The following is a 7,450-nucleotide window of genomic DNA, read 5'->3' on the forward strand; positions in this document are numbered from 1 at the left end:
GATGGCAGAACGTTGCAGTAAACATTCCCTATGAATGGGTTAACCGTTGCCAAGTGAGGACTCACCGATCGCTTCCTGCCTGTTCCCGTAAGTGAGGTATTCCCGCAGCTGATCTATTGCCGTCTTCTCGTCGATACAGCTCCGCTCCTCGGGCGCTACAACAAACATCAACGGTCTCAACACAACTAGGAAAACACACGCTATGGAATCACAGACGTGCAAGTTGCGGAAGATTCCAAATGTGGAAATAGCTCTCGGAATTTCATGATTTAAATTCGGGTTTCGTTCCGCGTATGTACCATGATTTTAGAGAAGCTCGATATTTCGGCACAGTTGTTAAAATTAGTAATGATCGCGATAGTCTAAAAAGTAGCTCTCGGAAAAAAGAAACACAAATATATGAAAACAACTTTTATACCAGAAATCGCATTTTATAGAAGTATCATTTCAAATGCGATGTTTTTTTTTCATTTGTTTCTTTTGTTTATAATCAGCGAAATATAGGAATTTGACAAATCAAAGTATACCGATACATATATAATACGGTATTTGACTATATTATTGAAATAAAGCTTGACAGTGCATTTTATTGAACACATATCTTACACATAATACCTTTACATAACACAGTCGAGATAGTTTGAAATTCAAGATCAGAGCAAGAGACTTTTTTTCTTTTTTTTTATTCGACTGGATGGCAAACGAGCAAGTGGCTCTCCTGATGGTAAGAGATCACCACCGCCCATAGACACCTGCAACACCAGGGGGATTGCAGATGCGTTGCCAACCTAGAGGCCTAAGATGGGATAGCTCAAGTGCCAGTAATTTCCCCGGCTGTCTTACTCTCCACGCCGAAACGCAACAGTGCAAACACTGCTGCTTCACGGCAGGATTAGCGAGCAAGATGTGGGTAGCAATCCGGGCGGACCTTGCACAAGGTCCTACCACCTGCAATACTTACTTGCATTTAAAGTACCTACACAAAAACAATTTTTTACATATGTCAGTGGTTCTGCGTGATGGATTCGTACTTCATTTAAATATACGCGAGGACTTACGAGGTTACAAATATTCTTTAGAAGTTTCGCCTTGCTGCACACAAGACAAATAATGAACGTATCAAAAATTGCAATGCTACAACACATAATAATATTTCATTTCAAATAACTACATTTATTAATTAGTTACGTAAATGGCCAATCAACTATTTTACCGCACATTTGGGCGTTCTCCTGCGTTACCAAAATGTCTCTGGCGTTAACCCAAAAATCGTACTTCCAACAAGATATTTCACGGTTTAATAGGTTGAACTTACGTAGGATGGCATGTATTCATGTACACCATCTATTAAATTACAGAAAAAAACATGTTTACTTACAAAAATCTGCAATTGTTTGAAAAATGTCGCGGACAGATTAGTGCCGGTAAAAAAGTTGATTGGCCCAAATATCTGAGAATCTAATGATGATGAAGGGCAGACGGACGGGTATATAGACAGACAAATACCCATTTAAACACACTTTAATGTCATATTACATTCCAGATTTTTTTTTCTTTTCGTCACATTTACACATTAAAGTCTAAAGAATGTCTCGGTGAAACATAATATATTTATAAAATTCGCTTTGTACAGCTAAAATAAATTCGCAATACTTTACTTTAAGGTTACAAGTCGAAATTAAAATCGAATTTATGTAAAAAACATAAGTGACCCTTTATATAGTAGTAACGTGTACGTATAGATAAGTCGATGTTCCATAATCGACTAATGACATAAATCCCATACCAATTCTGTGCATTACTATAGTAGTCTGCCGCTAAGAAGTCAATCCTGACACGTCAATCCTGGTACTTAATAGAAAGAAAGAATAAATTTATTTGCCATAATTCGGCACAGCATAAAAAAATACAATTGAAAATAAGACAACCTTACTCTTACATACTAAATAAAAGGAAAGTAAATAAAAATTGTGAAGAAAGAAGCAAAAAGGGCCATACTCACCGTGTTGCCACGGCAAGCCGCAGCACTGGTTTTCAGTATGACCCTTTAACTTACAACTAAACTTAAGACTAATCAAATAAAATAAAATTAAAAAAAAGTTGAAAATAATAATAACAATCATCATGTCAGCCGAAAGACGTCCACAGCTGGGCATAGGCCTCCCCCAAGGCTCTCCACTCAGACCGGTCTTGTGCTTTTCGCATCCACCGCGATCCCGCGATCTTAACCAGGTCGTCGGTCCATCTTGTTGGAGGCCTACCGACAGCTCGTCTCCGGTCCTACCTACCTAAGTTGGACCTACCTAACTGGACACGTTTGTCTAATAATAATAACAAAAACGAAACAACAGATAGACAGTTAATTGCTAGCAACTATCAGTACAGTAAAGGAATTTAATTCATGGGCCACAGCCAAAGTCATAACGACTTTCCTTGTTAATTAATGCGATGTCACTATGACGTTTACTGCGAAATGGTTCACGGTGGCCATATTTATTAAACTCCTTGACGGTACATCATGTTTTGTTTTTTGAGATTCAGTATGGCGGTGACACGTGCCAGGATTGACTTCTTAACGGCGGACTGCCATAACATAACAACGAGTCATCTCCTTAAGTTTTTTTACTATACTCATGTCTGGTACAGTCAACGTCATAATAAGTGATCACTTGTACCTTGCATTTTTTTTCTTTAACGTCATGTTTGAAAAGCCATACGAAATTGGGTGTAACGACTGAAAAGCGACATGGTACCAGAAATGATCACATTTATCGTTTGACTGTAACCAGCAAGTAGTGAAAATCAAACCATGTATTTGTGTATACACTTATAAATAAATTTCGCACGGCTCTTCGCCATAAAACGTAAATGACGACCACTATGTAATTTCCATGAATTCCCACGGGAATCGTGTGTACTTACGCGTCAGATCCGAGGCGTGGGAGGCGCCAGCTTCTTCCTCGGACACGCCTGGAGCCGCGCCCGTCCTAGAACAGACAAAACATACATTATTCGAACAAAGCGTCAGCGTGCAAACACTTTATTTTTATTGGCTTCCCGCGGCTTCGCACGCGTAAACTTTCGGTCTGGTAATTCCCTAGGAATTCCCAAAATTTTATATCGTGGTCCTTCATTGAGGTTGTGTTGAATTGAGCAACCTTCAAAATTTCAAAGCCTCTAAGCCCAGCGGTTGAAATTTCAAGATTTTATCTCTATCCCGTGGAATATGGGTCCTTATGTGTTATTCAATGTCCACTATCTACATACCAAATTTCATCCAAATCCGTCCAGCCGTTTCAGCTTGAAAGAGTTTACAAAACTAACATATACACACACAAACTTTCACATTTATTAATATTAGTAGGATCGAACAGCGTCAGCGTGCAACAACCTTATTTTTTTTATTTAATTCGGTCAAACCACACAGCTTTATTAACCATTAACAGGGTGGATTACAACACATGCAACTATAAAGGCAACTAAGTTTCCACAGATAATACGAAAGAGCCTATTCCAGAGTTTTCCAGAGATAAGACCAAGCAAGATCAATTTGTCATCCACGAAACCCCCAACAAACAAATTTATCGCAATCGTTGAAAAGCCTTTTCCGAGATTCTAATTATTTATTATTAATTATACAAAAATTGCTCGTTAAAGGTATTAGAATACGACGGACACAAAAGAAATAGAGAACAATGCAACGTCAAATAATAAAAATGGAAAAACAAAAGAAGAAAAATTTAGAACAAAAATCGAAAGAGACGAATGAGCACGGAATGAAAGGAGCAAAGAAATTTAGATGCTATACACCATTTGACATAAGAACTTAACATCAGGTGAGAATAGGGTCAATCACGGTCACTTTATTAAAAAAAAAAAACACAGAAATGATCTCAACCGTTAAGCGTGGACTTGCGCTGGACTCAGCTCGAAGTCCTTTTGTTCTTACAGCAGCTCTGCTATATCAGTGCCGACACCACTACGACGAAAGGCGTATAACAAATGAGGTGAGGTACGGAGACCGGCTTTATTTTTTTTCCTGGTAATATTAATGCAGTGAAAAATTTTACCAAAATAAAATTAGCTTTACTAAAAATTATTCCAAATTAGCATAGTAATAAAACATAAAACGAGCCATTTACCCAAGACGTTGGGCGTGGGCGAGGGTGGATAGAGACGTCGAGGAAAAAATGGTTTTAATGCTCGAGTTTTTTAACAATCACTTTTCACTTCCATTGCGAGGAAATGAAAAGCAACAAGTGGAGAACAATTTTTCACTTATATGTTCCTTTTATTTTTTTATGCATTTCTGTAATAAATATATATTTTTTAGTGTATTTATTTATTTTAATTGATTTAAAAAATATGTAGAAACTTTTCGTTTATGGCTTGTTTAGTTTCGTTGGCAGCCTGAGTTCCGTTGTTTTTGCACTGGCATAAGAAGTCATTTTTTATGTCGCCTAGATCCAGCGCAACACGAAACTTTACGAGCAAGAGAAGTGAAATGTTTTTTTTCATCCACTTGGCTCGTAAACAGTGTCGTAACATCAGGCTACCTTGGTTGGCAACATCCCGCGCAAATAAAACCCCTAGACCTTAATGGGCTTGTCATGAAACCCGTGTCAGGTAATGAGTCATTGCGTGTACTGATTTTTCATGTCATGAAGCCCCAATGGTCGGTCATGAGTTTGTTACTACTGCAGCATAATTCTGCTGCATGCAATCTAACCTTCTTTTTTGAAATTGAGTGTTAACCTATTTTTGCTTATACGTTTTGGTCGTTTAGTTGCGGTTCACTTCTTGATTTTTTTTAAAGGTTTGAATTGGTATCCTGGAAACGTGGAACAGAGGACGCGAAAATTTGGTTTGTCAAATGTGTTTTCCCGTGGATGATTTTTGGCAATAGTGCCTTGGATTAATATTTTGGTTTAATATTCCTGGGATTTCTTTTATGTGACAATTATAATGGTGTTCTAAAGTGTTAATTATTATAACCTGGCGAATTGATTGTTTCTCCAACTGCTGCGAGCTGGTGGCTCGTAGTCGCCTCCCTTTTATTAAAAGCCGGATCTGTTTTTGCCAGTTTCGGGTAAGTTTTTCTGTTTTGTAGCGAATTTAGGTTTTGTTAGGGCTCATGGTTTGAATGAATTCTTAGTCTCTTTTATCTTTTCAGCTCCCACCTTACGGTGTGGATTTTTGTGGACATCGTACTGCGCTCCGCACACGATTGTGGGCATAATTTGTCATCGCTTCGGTGTCGGGATTGTTGCCTGCATCCAGTGACAGGGGAACCGCTCCACACCAACAACAAAGACCACGTGAAGATTGTCACAAACTTTTGGAGTTTCTTACCAAAAACTTTATTTTTTGGCTTATAACGGCGAACTATTTTAAAATTTCAGTAGTTCACATTTTTTTTAAAAGTATTCTATGTTTTTCTAACTTTTCGCTTCAGTTTTATATCGTAGTCTTAAGCAAACACGTTCGGAACTCTTTTCTACTGTTAATAGAATTTTATGCGCATAAGATCCTACTTGTGTTACGCTCTAAAGTATCGCGAATTATTTTGTAATTTCGAAAACTACTTGCATAGTTTATTTGCCCATTCCATATATATTTTGTACTATATTTTTCAAAATTCTAAAAGCCCACGAAGGCCTCCATGATTTCGGTAATCTTTTGGCAAAACAATATGACGACCCGTTAATACTACTCTGTTATTTCATCGGCTGATTTTTTTTACATTAAATCTTTATTAATCATATCTCAAAATTATACGTTTCATTTATAGTGCATTGCACATAAGTGTTGTGTTGTGGGGCTTGCCCGAGGTTCATTGAATTTTGGGTAAGCTTCGCTACAAAATTGGCGCCCGAATAAAAAGGTAAATTATTTTATCGTTAAATTTATAAATTGTTTGAATTTTATTTTCTTTATGTCGTAGGGGATGGCAGTCGCATTCGACTGCGCTTTCGCTTATTGATTCTGCTTATTTTACAGATTAATATTAAAAGGGTATGTTTTTACTCCCCCACCTGTGATAGTTTTAGTACTGCAAGTCCACCCTTGATCTTGGTTCGCTTTCACGCTCAACTAGGTACGTTCGAAGTTCTACGCTACACACGCAGTCCAATTGAATATACTCTGTATTGTAATCAAGTGATAAGAATACTGTATAATTGTTCACATTTATGCGTTTTATTCAGTCCTAAACTTTTTAATCCTGTATTGTTCATTTAGTAGGTTACAATTCCGCTTATTTAAAACTGTAGTTACGTAGTATTTTCTGTTTTATTTTACTATTTGGCGGTTGTATTAGTTACTGGATTTCTGCTGTTTGTTAATTATGGAAGGGGATAGTGCTGTTGAATCCATTCACGAAACACCTAATCTGGCTTCTCCAATCCTTCAACCGAGACGGCGCATTCTAAATCCTGAAGCTGGTGAACAATTCCACGACTCAATTATGGGGGAACCTACGCCACCACATTTCGTCACGCGTACTATGGTGAAGGAGGAGTCTTTGACGAAATGGGGAATAAAGTTCTCAGGTAATACTTGTGTTCGCGATTTTTTCTTTCGGATTGAAGAAGAATCTGAGGCTCGCGGTGCTCCTACCTCGTACATCGTGCGTCGCTTTCACGAATTACTTAGCGATACAGCTCTTAAATATTTCCGATCTATCAAGCATCCAGCTTTGAGTTATGAAAGCCTTAAGTCAGCCTTTTTGAAGACGTTCGACGTTGTTGACTTTGACTTCAAGGTGGAACGTGAATTACGTAGTTTGAAGCAGAGGGGAAACCAGTCTATGCGAGACTTCATCATTGAGGCGAGAGATCTGAATTCAAAGCTTCTTTCACCAATTAGTGAAGACGGTCTTTTCCTTATCGTAAAGTATGGGATACATCCTCGCTATTTTCCTTGTTTGGCAACAAATTTGATAGATGATTTAGATTCTTTATTACAGATTGCCGGGAACTTTGAAACTTTCCAGCCTCAAGCTAGTTCTTCAAAACACGTTGCACCTGTGCAGATACAACAATCTCCTCCTTTGTGCTTGAAATGCAGTGATGCCGGACACCAGTATCGCGCGTGTCCAAAATATCCCGGACCCATTTGCTTCCGTTGCAAGCGTGAGGGAGTGATCACTCGTGACTGTGCTGCTTGTAATCCGTCTTCCCAAAAAACTAATAACTGGTGTGCGGTCTAGCCCAACCGTATCACCCGTTGTTATTACTGATTCTGAAGATAACCGTTTGTTTGTCGAGATTTATATTGCAGGCGTGCGTGTTAAGGCATTGTTAGATTCTGGAGCTCAAACTTCTTTAGTTGATGTTTCGCTTTTGGCTGATTTAGGTATCACTTTTTGCACGAAGATTCGTCCGTCTGTGGTTTCAGCGGATAATTCTCCGATTGAGATACTGGGTGGCGCAGACCTTCCCATTCATTT

This window comes from Choristoneura fumiferana, chromosome 4 (genome assembly GCF_025370935.1).
Source record: "Choristoneura fumiferana chromosome 4, NRCan_CFum_1, whole genome shotgun sequence".
NCBI classification, from domain to species: domain Eukaryota; kingdom Metazoa; phylum Arthropoda; class Insecta; order Lepidoptera; family Tortricidae; genus Choristoneura; species Choristoneura fumiferana.